The following is a 19,491-nucleotide window of genomic DNA, read 5'->3' as shown; positions in this document are numbered from 1 at the left end:
GGGCCATCACTAACCTTTCCCTCATCACCATTCTTCAGTCTCCCTTCCCAGCAGACCCCTAGAATGGCAGTTATTTGCTATCAGTTGCACCTGGGTCAAAGTGGAGTTTATGGAGGTCAAGAGCTTTATGGGAGATATATAGCATTTGCTCATGGTCAGCTGCAGAGAAAGATGGTGAGAGCCACTGTGAGTCTGTCATAGTGACAGGGAAATTGGGAGCTGGGGGAAGAAGAGGTAGGTCAGGGTATGGCATACAATGGACCTTGAGTCTTCACTACTTTTAGCTGCTCCATTTCTTCTGGGCCCAATTTATTCTGTATAGAGTAGGGTACAGCAGAGGAATTGACATGCATAGATAGCTATAAGAAGGAGAGGTGGGGTAAGCACTAAAAACTCTCATTTTAAGATGACTGGCCACTGGCCTGTCTTCCTGCACTGGAACTAGGCATGGGTAATATCCTCAACACATACCTTTTGATTTTTCTCATAACAAATCTTGTAGTTGGTATCATTCAATGCAGAGGCAGAACTAACATCCTGAATAAAGAACTGGGCTTGGTCTTTAAAGTAATGGATTGAAGGCAATAGCAAGTGTCAGAGGTCAGTGGCCCCTGCTGAGTTATCTCCCCCTCTTCCCTGTGCCCACTCATCTGGCTTCACCATCCTCTCTTACATTGACTGTGGTAAAGGGGACACTGCAATGGCTTTGGATTAAATTTATTAGCCATTTCTTGTTATACTTTATTCCATATGGAATCTAAGGATGAAAAGAAGGGATGGGAGAGAAGGGAGACAACACAGAAGTAAGACTGTAGAATAGACCCAAATTGGTGTTCTATTCCAACCTTCCACTGAGATTTAAAAGGTTTCCAATGTCAGGACTATTGACATGATTTTAACTTTTTCTTTTACCAGACATGGATTTTTCTAATTTTTCATTCTCCCTATTTGAATATTAACTCCCAAATAATCAAATTTAGATATTTAAAATGATTTTTCTTTAATAAGGCTCCAGGAAATCCTATGTATTGAAAACCCTACGTGTTCCTTTGACAAGGAATTTAGAGAGTATATACCTCCACACTCAGCTTGAGCCAAACTGTGACATCTGGTGAGGAGTTGCTCCATATCCTCAGCAGTAGTTTCCCCTTTGCCTTTAGTCAACTTCCTGTGACCTCCCTTCAGTCAACCTGTTCCTTCTGAATTGTTTGTGTGAACATACCCTTAGATGATCAAAGATGTTAATTCCTTTTGTCCTCAACAAAGTTCCTAGCATCTCTATATGAGACCAACACAACTCCTGTTGATCTGATTCTCCTGCACATTCCCTATTTTTTGGTCAGGATACTTACTGTGATCCTGAAACAGCCCCCTGATCTTACATCCTGTGTGTTCTCCATATCCCTCTCTGGAAATATTCTGTCTTGGAATTCATTATGCCATTTCACACTGCTTTGTTGGATTGGAAAGTAGAGAGAGTGTTGTGGAGAAGTTGTTGGTAGAAGGGAGTGTCCATAAATATATAGAAATGCTACAAAACTTCCTATATACTCTCACCTCAATAATGCCAGGCCTACAATTAGAATTGCTCAGTTGTTATTCCAGTTCTATCACTCTTCACTTTCAGTGAGAGAAGAAAAATGCTATGGAGAACAAAAATGTTTCAGAGTCTCAGGGGGTGATTGTTGTAAATTAGGCTGCCCAATCACTTACTGTCTTAATTGGGAGTCTTATTGGGGACACCTCATTGCCATCTTTCCATTGTCCTCCTGAAGATGGGAAGGATGAAGCTCATATCCACATGTTCATAATGAAGATTCCCTTTGCCAAAATTACCCCAGGAAGAATCTTTGCCTTTTTTTTAAAGGAGAGCTACCATCATTTTTATTTTAAATAAAAAATAAATTTAAAATAAAATTAATTTCAAAATTAAGAAAAAAACATACAAATTTGAAGAGACATCAGTGGTCTCATACTATATACCTCATCTTGGTCTAACAGCATGGTAGGGCAAGTGAAGTGTCAACCTGTCTGGATATAACAATCATACAAACCCCACAAAGCAAATTTCTCTACCTGTCTAGATATGGGAGCTTTATTTGACAGATGGTATAATCAGGGAGGAAATCATGAAGTAGAAGGTAACTATGTAGAACCACTTAGAAAATAGAGTGTTATTCATAAAGAACAGAAGTATGAACATTGATGAGTTATACACTAGAAAGACATCTGAATCTTGCCTTCTTTCAGACCTCTTTAATCTAACAACTTCACCACAACCTGGAAGGCAACCTCTCTCTCACCTCCCAAGTCCAATAGACTATGAAGCTGATTTCATTAACATCAGCAAGCTTTAATCAGGATTGCACTCCTGGGTATTTACCCCAAAGATACAGATGTAGTGAAAAGAGGGGCCATTTGTACCCCAATGTTTATAGCAGCAATGGCCATGGTCGCCAAACTGTGGAAAGAACCAAGATGCCCTTCAATGGGCGAATGGATAAGGAAGATGTGGTCCATATACACTATGGAGTATTATGCCTCCATCAGAAAGGACGAATACCCAACTTTTGTAGCAACATGGATGGGACTGGAAGAGATTATGCTGAGTGAAATCAGTCAAGCAGAGAGAGTCAATTATCCTATGGTTTCACTTATTTGTGGAGCATAACAAATAGCATGGAGGACATGGAGAGTTAGGTGAAGGGAGTTGGGGGAAATTGGAAGGGGAGGTGAACCATGAGAGACTATGGACTCTATAAAACAATCTGAGGGGGTTGAATTGGCGGGTGAGTGGGAGGTTGGGGTACCAGGTGGTGGTTACTATAGAGGGCACGGATTGCATGGAGCGCTGGGTGTGGTGACAAAATAATGAATAATGTTATGTTGAAAATAAATAAAAAATAAATTTTAAAAAATCAGCAAGCTTAGTATAGTACAAGCTTTAATGTCAGGTGAGACTGATGGAACAGCCTTCTAAACTGTCCCTCTCCTTCTAATCTTGCTCTCAACGATATTCTGAAGTATCCAGAATGAGTTTTCTTTTCTTCAGCCTGACATGTTGTGGGGAATTGGCTACAAGCTGACACGGTCCTTGCAGTCAAGGGAGTTTTGCCATGGGCTATTTCCCTCAATCCCAGCAGTCCACTCACTGATTAGGCTTACATAAGCACTCTGGGTCAAGCTGGCATGGCCCTTGAGCTCCTCTGTAAATATGTTTGAGTAAACTCTTTTTTTTTTTTTTTTTAAGCAAGGCCATGAGGTATGAATTGTGGTCCTCTGACCTTGAGCTCCTTGATAAACATTCTTGTTATTGAACTATAAAATAAAGTCTCTTGTGTATGTTGGGGCTCCACTGGGTCATCAGCCCATGGAAACCTCCTAATCTGAGCTATCTGACTCTTGTTTTTCTTAATTTCCCACTACTCTCTCTTGGTCTTCCCTAGAACTTCTCGTGCTGGTCCACGACAAAATGTCCTTCAGCTCAGGAGACCATTATTTCTAATCTCTAGGGTTTTATTTATTTATTTATTTATTTATTTATTTATTTTTAATTTGACAGAGAGATCACAAATAGGCAGCGAGGCAGGCAGAGAGAGAGAGAGGAGGAAGCAGGCTCACCCCGAGCAGAGAGCCCAGTGCGGGGCCCAATCCCAGGACCCTGAGCCCATGATCTGAGCTGAAGGCAGAGGCCTTAACCCACTGAGCCACCCAGGCGTCCCTAACCTCTAGGTTTTAAAACAAGGATATGAACAATGAACTGGAATGATAGAGGTCAACTACAATTTCCAAGTGTTTACTTTTCTGTTTCCTTTCTGTTGTTGATATATAGTTTGATTTCATATAGTCAGAGAACATACTCTTTATCTCAGTTCTTTTACATTTCTTGAGGTTTGTTTAATGGCCCAGAAGATGGTCTATCTTGATGAAGTTGCATGGGAACTTGAAAAAATGTATACTCTGTTTTAGTTGGGCAGAGTATTCTGGTATATGTCATGTAGATTATGCTACTGTATTGGTTGTATTATTCAGCTCTTCAATATTACTGATTATTTTATCTCTAGTAATTCTATTACTTCCTGAAAGCTGGTGTTGAGACCCCAACAATAAGTGTGGATATGGTCATTTCTCCTTTCAATCTCATCAGTTTTACTTCATATACTTTGAGATTCAGTTGTTTTGATGTGTACACATTAAAGATTGTTTGGTCTTGCTGATGGATTTATCCTTCTACCATTTTGTAATATCCTCTATGCCTCTAATTTTCTTTGTTCCAAAGTCTACTTTATCAGATATCATGGCCTTGGGTATGGATATAAACTTTTTTTTTTTTTTACTTTAGAAATAAATTTTAATGGAATTCAAATTTACAGGATCCCAAACATTTTTTTTTTAATATTTCACACTATTCACTCCTACAGTTTTTCTTTTTTGGAACCCACACTTACCACCACAACATATCTAATTCATTATGTGGCAAAATTTGGAATATTTTTTTCTGGAATCTACAGAAATAAGATTGTTTCCATTATTTCTCCCAAAGTAGGGTCACTAGAGGTATCTATATTTTACTATTCAGAGGAATTCAGCTGAAACAATGTACCACTTGGTAGCAATACTAGTGGTTTTGGGGGAGGGAGGATTAAGGCAATTAGATGGTTAGGAGCCAGATTTTCTTAGGTTTTAACATTTAAGTTTCTCTAGGTTTGTGTGTTGCATATTGTATATTAATTACTCCACATTGTCTCAGAGCATACTTATGAGTAAAGATCTATTCATTCCTGGTCACTCCATGATGCATTAATTATTAAGAGGCCTTGGATTAACTCCTTTGGGAAGTGGTTACTTACACAGTGTGGCCTGCTGTCAGAAAAGTCCTGTTACTCATAACTTTTGATATTTTCGTTGTATGGCACATGGAAGTGAAATTAAAGTATTTCAACCAGAAATTCCATGTGCTTAGTGTCCAAAACTTGGAGTTGGCCTAGAGTACTCTCTTTCTCTCATACCTCACACCAAACTTAAAAAATTCTCTTGGCTTAGCGAAATAAGTCAAGCAGAGAAAGACAACTATCATATGATCTCCCTGATATGAGGAAGTGGTGATACAACATGGAGGCTTAAGTGGGTAGAAGAAGAATAAATGAAACAAGATGGGATTGGGAGGGAGACAAACCATAAGTGACTCTTAATCTCACGAAACAAACTGAGGGTTGCCGGGGGGAGGGGGTTTGGGAGAAGGGGGTGGGATTATGGACATTGGGGAGGGTATGTGATTTGGTGAGTGCTGTGAAGTGTGTAAACCTGGTGATTCACAGACCTGTACCCCTGGGGATAAAAATATATGTTTATAAAAAATAAAAAATTAAAAAATAAATAAATAAATAAATAAAATAAAATTGAAAAAAAAAAAAAATTCTCTTGGCTTGCCCTCAAAATACGTCCAGTCTAGTTACTTCTTACGCCCTCTATCGCTACTAACCTGGTTGTTACCAACATCAGTCTTCTGTTATTATATTGCCTTCCAACTGGTCCCTCTGTTTTCACCCATGCGCCCTCACTATTTTTAACCCAGCTGGCAGTGATATTTTAAAGCACAAGTCAAAACTTGTCAGTCTTTTGCTATAGAGGGCTTGAAGCCCATCAAAATGTTAACAGCACATTGACTTTGTATCCTGCCACGTTGCTCAATTGCTGTATGAATTCTAGTAGTTTGGGGGTGGAGTCTTTTGGGTTTTCCATATAAAGAATCATGTCATCTGCGAAGAGAGAGAGTTTGACTTCTTCATTGCCAATTTGGATACCTTTTATTTCTCTTTGTTGTCTGATTGCTGTTGCTAGGACTTCTAATACTATGTTGAACAAGAGTGGTGAAAGTGGGCATCTTTGTCTTGTTCCTGATCTCAAAGGGAAGGCTGCAAGCTTTTTACCATTGAGGATGAGGTTTGCTGTGGGTCTTTCATAGACAGATTTGGTGAAGTTCAGGAATGTTCCCTCCATCCCTATACTTTGAAGCATTTTAATCAGGAACAGATGCTGGATTTTGTCAAATGCTTTTTCTGCATCAATTGAGAGGACCATGTGGTTCTTCTCTCTTCTCATATTAATTTGTTCTATCACATTGATTGATTTGCGAATGTTGAACTATTCTTGTAGCCAGGGATGAATCCCACCTGGTCATGGTGGATAATCTTTTTAATGTGCTTTTGGATCCTGTTGGCTAGGATCTTGTTGAGAAATGGTGCTGGGAAAACTGGACAGCTATAAGTAGAAGAATGAAACTCGACCATTCTCTTACACCGTACACAAAGATAAACTCAACATGGATAAAATACCTCAACGTGAGACAGGAATCCATCAGAATCCTAGAGGAGAATATAGGCAGTAATCTCTTTGATATCAGCCACAGCAACTTCTTTCAAGATATGTCTCCAAAGGCAAAGGAAACAAAAGCGAAAATAAACTTTTGGGACTTCATCAAAATCAAAAGCTTCTGCACAGCAAAGGAAACAGTGAAACACGATGGGATTGGGAGGGAGACAAACCATAAGTGACTCTTAATCTCACAAAACAAACTGAGGGCTGCTGGGGGGAGGGGGTTTGGGAGAAGGGGGTGGGATTATGGACATTGGGGAAGGTATGTGCTTTGGTGAGTGCTGTGAAGTGTGTAAACCTGGTGATTCACAGACCTGTACCCCTGGGGTTAAAAATATATGTTTATAAAAAATTAAAAATTAAAAAAAAAAACAAAGAGGCAACCCACGGAATGGGAGAAGATATTTGCAAATGACAGTACAGACAAAAGGTTGATATCCAGGATCTATAATGAACTCCTCAAACTCAACACACACGAAACAGGCAAACATATCAAAAAATGGACAGAAGATATGAACAGACACTTCTCCAATGAAGACATACAAATGGCTATCAGACACATGAAAAAATGTAGATCATCACTAGCCATCAGGGAGATTCAAATTAAAACCACATTGAGATATCACCTTACACCAGTTAGAATGGCCAAAATTAACAAAACAGGAAACAACATGTGTTGGAGAGGATGTGGAGAAAGGGGAACCTCTTACACTGTTGGTGGGAATGCAAGTTGGTGCAGCCTCTTTGGAGAACAGTGTGGAGATTCCTCAAGAAATTAAAAATAGAACTTCCCTATGACCCTGCCATTGCACTCCTGGTTATTTACCCCAAAGATACAGATGTCATGAAAAGAAGGGCCATCTGTACCCCAATGTTTATAGCAACAATGGCTGCGGTTGCCAAACTGTGGAAAGAACCAAGATGCCCTCCAATGGATGAATGGATAAGGAAGATGTGGTCCCTATACACTATGGAGTAGTATGCCTCCATCAGAAAGGATGAATACCCAACTTTTGTAGCAACATGGACGGGACTGGAAGAGATTATGCTGAGTGAAATAAGTCAAGCAGAGAGAGTCAATTATCCTATGGTTTCACTTATTTGTGGAGCATAACAAATATCATGGAGGACAAGGGGTCTTAGAGAGGGGAAGGGAGTTGGGGTAAATTGGAAGGGGTGGTGAATCATGAGAGACTATGGACTCTGAAAAACAACTGAGGTGTTTGAAGTGGCAGGGGGGTGGGAGGTTGGGTTACCAGGTGGTGGGTATTATAGAGGGCACAGATTGCATGGAGCACTGGGTGTGGTGAAAAAATAATGAATACTGTTTTTCTGAAAATAAATTAATTAATTTAATTAAAAAAATGTTAACAGCAACAAAAAGAAACCTTGTTGTTCACATTTGGTTAAGGTCAGTAAGTCAACTTAGTTCCATGAAAATTTATAAATAAAGAGGAAGAATCAAATATTTATTCTTTTTTCTGTATAAGGTGTACAAAAGATAGCAAATTTATTGATGTTGAGTTTCTCTTTATAAGTGTATTCTAGCTAATATTAGAAGGCATGATAGAATTCGAGCATCATAATTTTAAAATTCTTAAGTAAGGAACCTACACAATGGTGATAAATGGCTGGTAAATATCACACACACACACACACACACACACACACACACAAGAATCAGACATCATGTGCTATGTTTTAGGCACTGTCTATGAAGAAGTCTTGTCAAAAGGATAAAACCTGTGACTGATCAAGACTTTGAAGTTCTTGGGGTGCCTGGGTGGCTCAGTGGGTTAAAGTCTCTGCCATCGGCTCAGGTCATGATCTCAGGGTCCTGGAATCGAGCCCCGCATCAGGCTCTCTGCTCAGTGGGGAGCCTGTTTCCCTCTCACTCTCTGCCTGCCTTTCTTTCTCCTTGTGATCTCTGTCTGTCAAATAAATAAATAAACTCTTTAAAAATAAAGACTTTTAAGTTCTTGATTCAGTATTAGGATGCAATGAACCAGTTTCTTTAACAAACAAATGAGGGGAAAAGATATGTGAATATATTCGGTATTTTATGTTTGTATGCTATTGGGATATATTATGCATTTATGCAGATATAGATTCTGCATTTATATATAGATATATATAAAATATGATCATCAGCAAAAATCTCTTTAACCAGCACTTTTTATTTAACAAAATTTTATGCCATTGCATGTTCAGAAATATTTAATAGATTTTTATTATTTGTCAAATTAATATGCTTTTTCTTTAAAGACATTGTAAAAATTAAAACTAAGGTAACTTATTCACCAGAGCAAGAACTAAGGGCTTAATTTCATTGAGCTGGAAGCTCAGGAAAAAATAAATAACATTAATTTGAAACATACCTTTTTTATATTTAAAAAATGTAGAAATAATAATTTCTGATTTTCATATAATTTGTACATTAGATTATCATTTCAGTTAAAATCTTAATTGTCTAAAACATTAACCTAATAATACAGTTTTAAAATTTTTTAAAGATTTTGTTTATTTATTTGACAGAGAGAGAGATCACAAGTAGGCAGAGAGAGAGAGGAGGAAGCAGGCTCCCTTCCAAACAGAGAGCTGGATACGGCACTCGATCCCAGGACCCTGAGATCATGACGTGAGTCAAAGGCAGAGGCCCAACCCACTGAGCCACCCAGACGCCTTACAGTTTCAAATTTTAACAAATCCAAGGTTTTGCAACAATAAGCTAATATGAAAAAGATTATATACACATTCTATATATTTTATTGTTTTCCATGTAATAAATCCCATAAGTAGATTATTTTGGTCAAAACAGGAATATTATCAATTTTAAGAAATTTTTATAAGTGACATATATATATATATATATATAACCTCTTTGCATGCTAATCAACAGTGAGAGAAGGAGTCTATTTACTCACCAGTCCACCTCAAATTTAAAGGGTTTGCCTTCTGATTAGACAATTATCTTTTAAATTTATATTCAGAATAACATTGCCTCTAATAAATATATGCATTTATTTAAAACAGGAAGATATAGTGGAGTGGGGATCCGGAATCTATTGTCAGTGGAATGGTTGAAATATGAGAGTGACTGACCTGAGGGCCTCAGAAAAAGGAGCAAATAGTCAAAAATAGGAGGATAAGATGATGATGTGTGCTTGTAATATAATAAAGCAAGAAAATTATCTGAGGCACTGACTCCATGCTGGCCAGACACATCCATCTGGAAAACGTAATGGAAAGCATATTACATGTGTTTTCTTGTTCTTGTTACCTTATCTTCCAGACATTAGAGAAAGCACAGTGCAGAAAGAAGATAGTGATTATAAGGACTATGCCAAACTAAGCATGAAAAAAGAAATAAATTTAGATTTTTGTTTCCAGCACTTACAGATGAGCTAAATTTAACCAAACCTCCAACTAAGAATAACTAGAAAAGTGTAAAAAAAATCATTTAAAATAAAATACTATTTGAAGGCATCAAAGAGCTTGCCATGCTATAAGATGTTATGGAGCAAAGATCAGAGGGTAAAAGAAAATCCAGAAGGAAATCCCAATGTTTGAGGCTACTTCTGTTTGAGCAGTAATTGATGATTCCTAAGGAGACACATAAAATGCTTAAATGCTGGGAAATTTGTGGCAGATTTTCTACAGAGTCATAAGGTTAAGTATATAAATGTTGAAAGTGGGCCTTCCAGGGAGAGGAGATCCTAGCAAACCGCTCAGGCTTAAGTAGGGACCTACAAGAACTATAGAAGGCAAGTAATGACAAATTGAAACTAGATCAGTCCTCTAAGGGACTGAAGTCCAGATTAATAATCTCAACCACCAGTGGGATGAAACGTATTTGGGGTTGTTTGTTGCTGTCTGACAGTTTATCAGGAAAAACAAACAAATGAAAAAAACTTTTTTCATGAAGAACAATAACTTTATTTTAGGACTGAAGTAAATAAATCCACAGTGTATTACATATAGTTCCCCCCCAAAATTAGAATAACTAGTTTAAAAAGAGATAAAATAGGGGCATCTGGGTGGCTCAGTGGGTTAAGCCTCTGCCTTCAGCTCAGGTCATGATCCCAGGGTCCTGGGATCGAGCCCTGCATCAGGCTCTCTGCTCAGCAGGGAGCCTGATTCCCTTCCTCTCTCTACCTGTCTCTCTGCCTACTTGTGATATATCTGTCAAATAAATAAATAAAATCTTAAAAAAAGAGATAAGATAATATGATTAACAATCAAGGAATAAATAAAGACATTAAAAAAATCCACATGAAATCCAGATAATCCAGGCATTATTAGGTGAAACTTTAAAACAATCATGCTTATAATTGTCAAGAAAATATAAAAAATTGAAAATTTGGCCAATAACTTGAAAATATAAAAAAATAATGAAAATTCTAAAACTTAAAAACCCAATACCTGGAATTAAGAACAATTACAGTATTAGCAGCACAAGAGACACACTGAAAGAAGAGTCAGAGAAATAAGTAAAGGGTCTGAAAAAAAATATCCAGAATGAAGTATGGAGAGACAAAATGATGAAGGATATAGAAAGAGATGGAACAAATTTAAAAGGCATTCAGTAAATATTTTAAACGTGTTTAATTGGAGTCCCATAAAGGAGAAAGAACAGTGCAGAATAGTATTTCAAGATAGAATGTTCAAGAAATTTTGAAAAGTAACATAAGACATTAAGTCACAGATATAAGAATCAGTATGTATATATGCCAACCATAGTGAGGTATGAGGAAAACCAAACCCAGGTCCATCACAATAAAGCTGTTGAAACACAAATAAAGAGAAAATATTTAAAGAAGACAGAGACAAACAACAGATTATCTTAAAATGAGCATAATTAAGACTGACCTATAATGTTTAAACAGAAATAATGCTGGCTTAAAGAAAGTGAAATTCTATCTTCATAGAGTTGAAGTAAAATAACTGCATACTTAGTATTTTGTGTTTATAAGAAACTTATCTTTTGGAAATGGAAGTTAAAAGTAGACATTTTAATGAAAACAAAAGCTAAGCAAATCTGTCACCAGCCAACTCAAACTAAAGATTTATGTTCAAGTCAAAAAATATGATCTGAGATGAAGGCATATAGATGCAAGAAGAATGAAGAATAATGAAATTTCAAAATATGTAGGAAAATCTAAATTAATATTGACTGTATAATATAGTGATAATTTCTTTGAAAAATTTTTATATAATTATATTATACAAATATATAATATAATTAAAATGCATATCAATAAATCAGTAGAGGCATTAATAGAATTGAACTATGAAAGATACGAGTGTTATCCAATGAAATGCAATAGAACTTTTATGTTAAACTGTGATAAAGCAAAAGTATATGTTGTAACCTGAAGAGTAAACACTACAAAAATGACAAAAGAATGTTAAACTTCCAAATGAAATGGGTAAAAATTGAAAAATCAAAAATAATAGTATTAAACACTATGAAATAGAGGAAAAGGAAACTAGAAAGGAAAATAAATATAGGGTAAACAATAAGATAATTTAAACTAAATTATAGCCGGAATTACCTTATATGTCAATGGCCTGAATGTTTCAAATTAAAAACCAGAGATCATAAACCTAGCTTAGGGGCGCCTGGGTAGTTCAGTAAGTTAAGTGACCCACTCTTGATTTTGGCTCAGGTCATGATCTCAGGGTCATGAGATCAAACCCTGAGTCAGGCTCCTGGATCAGTGGGAAAGCTGCTTGAGATTCTCTCGCCTCCTCCCCCCCTCCCCCCTCCCCCCACTCTTTCTCAAGTAATTAAAAAAATCTTTAAAAAGCATTAGATTAAAAAAAATTCAATCAAATGCTCCTTTAAAGGAACATATGTAAAAGTAAGTATATAGAAAATTTGAAAAAAAAAAAAGATGGCAAAAGATATACCACTTATACAGAGTCTCAAAGCTGGTATGACAATTCATAAGAGAAAAAATATACCTCAAGTAAAAACATTACTAGAGAAAAGAGGAGATTACAAATGATAAAATGCTTAATTCAACAAAAATATTAATAAAATAGTTTTTGTTAACATATAATGTATTATTTGCCCCAGGGGTACAGGTCTGTGAATCATCAGGCTTACACATTTCACAGCACTCACCAAACCACATACCCTCCCCAATGTCCATAATCCAGCCACCCTATCCCCACCCGCCCCCAGCAACCCTCAGTTTTAATAAAATAGTTTTAAATTTTTATGCACCTTTTCATATGGTGCCCAAATATACATAGCAAAAACTGATAGAAATAAATGGGGAAAATATACACAGTAAAAAAAAAAATGACAGAATTAAAGGGCAAAATGGACAAATCCACAATCCCAGTGGGAGATTTTCATACACTTCATTGAGTGACAGAATAGACAAAAAATCAGTTAGATAAAGAAGATTTAAACAACACAAGTAGCAAAACTTCCTTAATTGACAATAAAACACTGCATATTACAATGCATGTAACGTTCCAGAATATATCATATATGGGCCATTAGCCAAGCCTGGAGAAACCTCGGTGGGGATAATACATTATATACCCTGAATGGTTAATGTGAAAATTCAAGGGTAATAGTGGGTTCAGTGTCTCTCCCCTTCCTCTAGTGTGTGTTCCAAGAATGTTAATTTCCGATACTTCTCCCGAAGTGATCCTCCTCAGGCCTCAAATCCTGGACCAGAGAGGATCACATGACTCGGGACTTCCACTCAACCAAAGGGAACATCTCAGCTTAGTGACAGCATAGTTATCTCAGCATCACCACAGGAGGGGAGGTTTTCCACATGGAACCAAGATGGGTATGTTAGGGCCCACTCAACCCATTTCTTCAAAAGTGTAAAAAAGAGCCTGGGCCCTTGCTACTCTCCTGCCAGGCCATCTAAAGAGGGCTTAGCTGGGTGTCTGTGGCTTAGGATTGAGAAGGGGGCCTAAAATCCTCTGCCTCATGTTGACCAGTTCACCATGGTGTGACCTGAAGGAATGCCCTGTCCCCACTGTCCTCAAAGGGTGTTTGTGAAGAGAATCTGTGGGATCTGGGAATTTGTGGCAGATCTGATTACAGCTCTTGAGGAAAGTAGGAGCAGGCCCTAAATCCTTATCAAGGCCACACGAGTAAGATGGAGTTCTTACAGGAAATTCCTTCCCCAAGGGCATAGAGAAGTGATTCCTGGCAGCCAGAGACTTAACTTACTGTTCTTACTGCCCTACCCCCACAGTTGGCTACCAGCCTAACACTCAAGGATCTATGTCCAACCCAGTGATCTCCACAGAGGTATTAAGTAGAATAAAGAGGACTGTATCACAGAAATTTGTAGCTGCAAAGCGAGAGAACTCTGAGGGTCAGGTGTGGCCAGGCTCTGTGTTGGCGGCATTACATTGTTTTCCTTCATGAATTTCTCACAAGGAGACTCTTATCTGTAGAATTGCCACTCTTCGCCCCCTTTGAAGTTGCTAAGGCTTAAGAAAGTGTAGAAAATTGTCTGGAGTAATTCAGACATTATGTGGGCATGTAGATACTGGAACTGAGCTTTATAGAATGGGCATGATCCCACCATGCATAGCTTTAATAAACTCTCTCAGCGATATATCAGATTTACTCAAGAAGGAGCAAAGTTAAAGATCTGAAAATAGTCACATGGCTGGAAACAACTCCATTCCATATCAGAGAGGTCATACTAGAGTCTGACCAGTAATTTATAAAGGAAATAGCAAACGGAGTTTGGTAGGATACTGGAATGAGAGTAGGGGGAAAAAAAAATCATGCCTTTTCCTTGCCTGTGAGTGGGAAGTTATGTAGAAACGTTCCCCTTGGTGGTCAGGGCCAGAATTGTAGCACTGAAGGTCTGGCCAGAAGACTTTGTAAAATGAGGGAAGGGGAACAGGGGCTTGGACTCTAGTGCATCAGCCAGAACTTTCTGGTATTTTTCATCTTTCTTGCAGCAGTCTCTTTCTGGGTTTCTATGCCCTGAGAGAGGATATCCATTTCTGATGAGCTGAAAAGAAATAAGCACTTAATAATGTTTAAATATTTGGGGTTAGGGAAGCATTAGGACAAAAACATATACACATACGTAGATAAACTGTCAAGCTGTATTTTTAAGTGTTTCCCTCAATAATTTCGCCTACTTACAAAATATTAAACAATATTAAATATGTACTTAGGAAATTAAATCACCTTGTATTTTTCATCTATATTATCTCCTCAACCATGGCCCAAAGGTACTCACTGAAAATAGATTGGTGAACATTTTCTAGATGTGTATAATAGGTGTTTATCTATCTTAAAATATTTGTTAGGTTATATATATATATATATATATATATATATATATATATGCACACACACATATATACACACATATATTCAATGGTTCATGTGATACATATATACACACATATATATGCATATGTATATATTCTTTTTAAATTTTGCAATCACATAAAGAATTTTCTGCAAGTTGGATTTTTCACTCATTCAGACATCTCTTCATTTCTTTGGACAATGTGGTTTGACCTCTGTGGACATTTACTGAACAATTATTTTGTTTTTTAATTAAATTAATTGTAGATATCTTTGTCTGTCTCACTCCTGATTAACCAAATTCCTTCATGTATAGGCATATTAGTACAAAGTCTGCAATATTGTTTGCACATATGTTCTTCCTACTTCTTAAATTTTAATTTTTTTTCTTTTGGAACTATAGAAAGTATTTCTGAATTTTAATTGGATTTATGGTTTAAAAATGACATAGGTCTTTCTTGGAGGGTAAAGTGGGGACTGAAAGACACAAAGGGAATAGGAAGAGAAGGGAAGGGATCAGAGATGCTGGGAGGGTTCTCAGAGGGCTCCCAGCCAGTGGGGGAGGGAGCAGTGGGACATAAGGGGAGGGAGCTCTATGAACATTCACCTTCCTTGAACACTCCATTGATAGAAAAGAAGAAGACAATCTCCTGAAAGGGAAAAAGCAAAAGTGCTCAATCACCACCTAAATCACCAACCTCTACCCACCTGTGGCTTTCTGGGGCTACCTGAGGGAGGAAGCTGGTACTCACCATCTGCAGCTACATACCATGAAGGAACTGAGGTCATGCTAAGTTTTGCACAGCACACAGAGGGATCCCATAATGTCATGTTTTATCTGCTTCAGCAGCTGAATCTGCCAGCCCAAGGCAGGGAGGAGAAGCAATCAAAGGTCAGGGGTGGAGACACCTCAGGCCCTATGATTGATGGCTTCAAACCCTCTTTTCTCACTTAGTGTTGCCTATCACACACTCACACGGGTCCTTGAACTAATTCACATTCTTGCTACCCTTGAAGTACTCATACAAGCTGCTTCTATAAGAAAAAGGAACCGAAAGTGGTGGTCTGGCCAGTGTAGGTATTTCCCACACTGTCTGGTGGGAAGACTCTGGCCCAAAACCAGAGTCATGGATCAAGTAGTAACTGTGGGGGAGTAATGAGGACAGTCTATCTCCATGTTCTGGACCCCAAATGAGATTTCAATCAGCAGTTCTGATCTTGAATGACCTCTCTTGTCACTCTGATGAGCACTACCACACACTCTCAACTCAATTTTGATCTGACCTTCTCTTCTGAACTTACTTTTGGAGAGGTTTAGAATCTTGATTGCATGGGCCATCTGTATACTATCAGACAGGCCACCCAACTGGTATGATTTGTTGTTTAACAAACAACAGCTTTTGGGGAAGAAGAATTGGAGTGATAGTTACTAAGACCTTGGAAACAAATATCTCTCTTTTTTGCATTTCACTGATGAACTCCTTCCTTCCTCTCCCCCATTCTTTGACCTCTGAGGAAATTTGGCAATGTCAAGGAAAATAGTGTCTTGATTTCTCTGAAGGCTGGTTAAGAAAAGTATTCAGCAGAATAAATGGTAAGTGTGAATCTGCATAGAGAGAGCACTAGGGTGAAAACCAGACCTATTTCTTTTTACAGGACATAGATCCTTTTTCTCTTTCATGTCCTCCAGTCTTACATAGGACAGAAAACACATACTACTATATTTGTGTGTGTCTGAGTGTGTAGTCATATAGATGTATAAAACTGCTGATATTGCTGAGTAGGGGAGTAATCACAATTGGTTTCTTTATACTTTTATTTGCTTTTAAATTTTAAAAGTTTATTGTATTTAAATTCCATAATATAAATTATGTTTGAAAAATACTCCCTCACTTAAATTTTATATGATTTACAGATCTCCAAACATGCAGATATATTTCTAGGAATTCATCATACATAAGCCCTTATTTTCTGAATTTTGTTAATAAAAATGTTATGAAAAATTTAACATACACCAAATAATATAGAACTACACTTTCCAATAAGATAGCCACTAGTCACATATGGTTATTGAATATTTGAAATGAAATCTTATCTGGATTAATATGTGTTTTAAATGTAAAATACATGCCATAAAAAAACTATCACTTATTTTGCATACTATACCATTCTGAGATGGTATAGTATATTAAGTTATGCTTAATTTGGTATGGGTTTTGAAAAGCCAGTTTTTGGAAAGCTGATAGATCTTATAATAATATAATAATATAGTAATGTCAAAATATTTCTAGTTACTCCAGACCCAACACTTTTCTTTGATGCCACTAGTTCAGTCAACAGACCTTTAATGGGCATTTTTATGTTTGGGGGATAATAGTTTGGTGACAGCTATAAAAATGACTAAGATGTGATTTCTACTTTTGGTGGAGTTCACAAAAGCATGCACAAGGCAGGTACATAAACACATAATGTCCTTATAGAAATACTGCATTCATCCTGCGTTTTCTTTTTTTTTTTATCCTACATTCTCATAAACAGCATGGGTCTAATAACCTTAGCCAAGAGTTTTGGAGTCAGATTGACGTATGTAAAAATGCTTTCATGAGGTATTAATCCTAAGACTTTAACAAATTGTAGAACCTAACTTTGATGGTTGCCATGAGGCTTCATGTAAGAGCATATGCAAATTATTACCCGCAGTACCCTGTGTGAAAAAAGAATTTGGAAAAAAGTTGGTTCTTTTCCTTTCTCTCCCTAATATTTCACATAAATTTTGTAATTTAAAATACTTTTAAGAAGATGAAAGTTCTGATTTGTGAGCCATAGAGTAAAATGTCCAAGGATGAGAGCTTAATTTTTACTCTGTTAAGTCATCTACACAGTAATTGGGAATGTGAATCATCTATCTATTTTTTTTAAAGTTTTAGTGCAGTGACTAGCATGAGATACATGTACATTACTTTTTTTAAAAAAAGATTTTATTTATTTATTTGACAGAAGGAGATCACAAGTAGGCAGAGAGGCAGGCAGAGAGAGAGGAGGAAGCAGGCTCCCTGCTGAGCAGACAGCCTGATGCGGGGCTCGATCCCAGGATCCTGGGATCATAACCTGAACCAAAGGCAGAGGCTTTAACTCACTGAGCCACCCAGGCACCCCGTGAATCATCTATCTAAAGAAACTACATAAATTTTATAAGTTATGTTGTTGTAGGAGGGCATTTCCAAGCTGGTCTAATGATGTTATTTAGAAAATAAACTTGTATTACTTTTTTCTTTATTTTCCTGTTAACTAATTCTCCTCTTGTTTAGACTGATTAGCAGAAACTTTTAGCAAATTTTAAAAATTCATTAAAAACCTGAGAGCCAAAGAATATTTGAGAAAATTCCATGGGCTCATGGGCAAGTTCATTCAGAACTTGCTTATACCTAAGATGTAATTAGTAAAAAGTCCTTCTCTTTTAAGCTATTAAAGAATAACTTCAAAGGTGAATTTGGGCTCTAAAATTTTGAGTAAATAGGCTTTTTTTATAAGAGATTAAGCTTTTAGATCATATAGACAATGAATATGAAACTGTAATCTATCCTTCAGAAATTCACTTCAACGTATTCATTTATGCCTTCATTATCCATCAAAGTCTACAACTGTACCTGATCCATGGAGTAAAGCATCTTTTGAGGAGTGTATCATTAGCATCTTAAAAATATTATTTATTTATTTGACACAGAGAGAAAAGAAGAGAATAGCAGAGGGAGAAGGACATGCAGATTCTCCACTGAGCAGAGAGCCCAATGTGGGACTCAATCCCAGAGACTCAGGGTCATGGCCTGAGCTGAAGGCAGATGCTTAACTGACTGAGCCATCCAATTGCTCCTGTCATTAGCATTTTTAATTTAGGTTCATAATATTGGTGAATAGGAAATGTTTCTAGCCTATCAAATGTTCACTACCCTCTTCCACCCCAGCTTAGGATAAGGAATGAAATGCAATGTTCTATGACTTTTAAGTGTACTTTTAATTAAAATTCTTATTTGTTCTATGACTTTTAAGTGTACATTTAATTGAAATTCTTATTTGTTCTCAGTCTAGATTCTTATCTAAGATCATCTTAAATTATTTCTTACACAGAATTCCTGGGCTGCTTCAGATAACCAATCTGTCAAAGATTAATATTAAAAATGATATCCAGAGGGGGAGGAGTCAAGATGGCGGAGAAGTAGCAGGCTGAGACTACATCAGCTAGCCGGAGATCAGCTAGATAGCTTATCTAAAGATTGCAAACACCTGCAAATCCATCGGCAGATCGAAGAGAAGAAGAACAGCAATTCTGGAAACAGAAAAACAACCACTTTCTGAAAGGTAGGACCGGTGGAGAAGTGAATCCAAAGCTATGGGAAGATAGACCCCGGGGGGAGGGGCCGGCTCCCGGCAAGCGGCGGAGCAATGGGAGCACAAAATCAGGACTTTTAAAAGTCTGTTCTGCTGAGGGACATTGCTCCAGAGGCTAAACCGGGGTGAAGCCCACGCGGGGTCAGTGTGGCCTCAGGTCCCGCAGAGTCACAGAAGGATCGGGGGTATCTGAGTGTCCAGAGCTTGCACGTATTGGAACGGGAAAGCCGGCTACAGAGACAGAGCCGACAGTAAGCTCGCAGCTCGGGGTTACCTTACCTGTCGCAGGCTCCACGAATCGGAGCGCGGCCGGAGGTCAGGCAGACGGGAGTAACTGGGCGCTGTTCTCTGAGGGCGCACTGAGAAGTGGGGCCCTCAGGCTCTCAGCTCCTCCAGGCCGAGGACCAGGAGGC

General features: G+C 37.7%; 1 pseudogene; it reads right to left on the bottom strand.

Moving 5' to 3' along the window:
• LOC131821014 (aspartate aminotransferase, mitochondrial-like) overlaps positions 1-19,491 on the bottom strand; it is a 47,209-nt pseudogene that overhangs the window by 10,818 nt on the left and 16,900 nt on the right.

The sequence above is a fragment of the Mustela lutreola genome, chromosome X, assembly GCF_030435805.1.
Source record: "Mustela lutreola isolate mMusLut2 chromosome X, mMusLut2.pri, whole genome shotgun sequence".
Lineage (NCBI taxonomy): Eukaryota > Metazoa > Chordata > Mammalia > Carnivora > Mustelidae > Mustela > Mustela lutreola.
The sequence above is the reverse complement of the archived record's forward strand: the minus strand, read 5'-3'. Positions and strand labels throughout refer to the sequence as shown.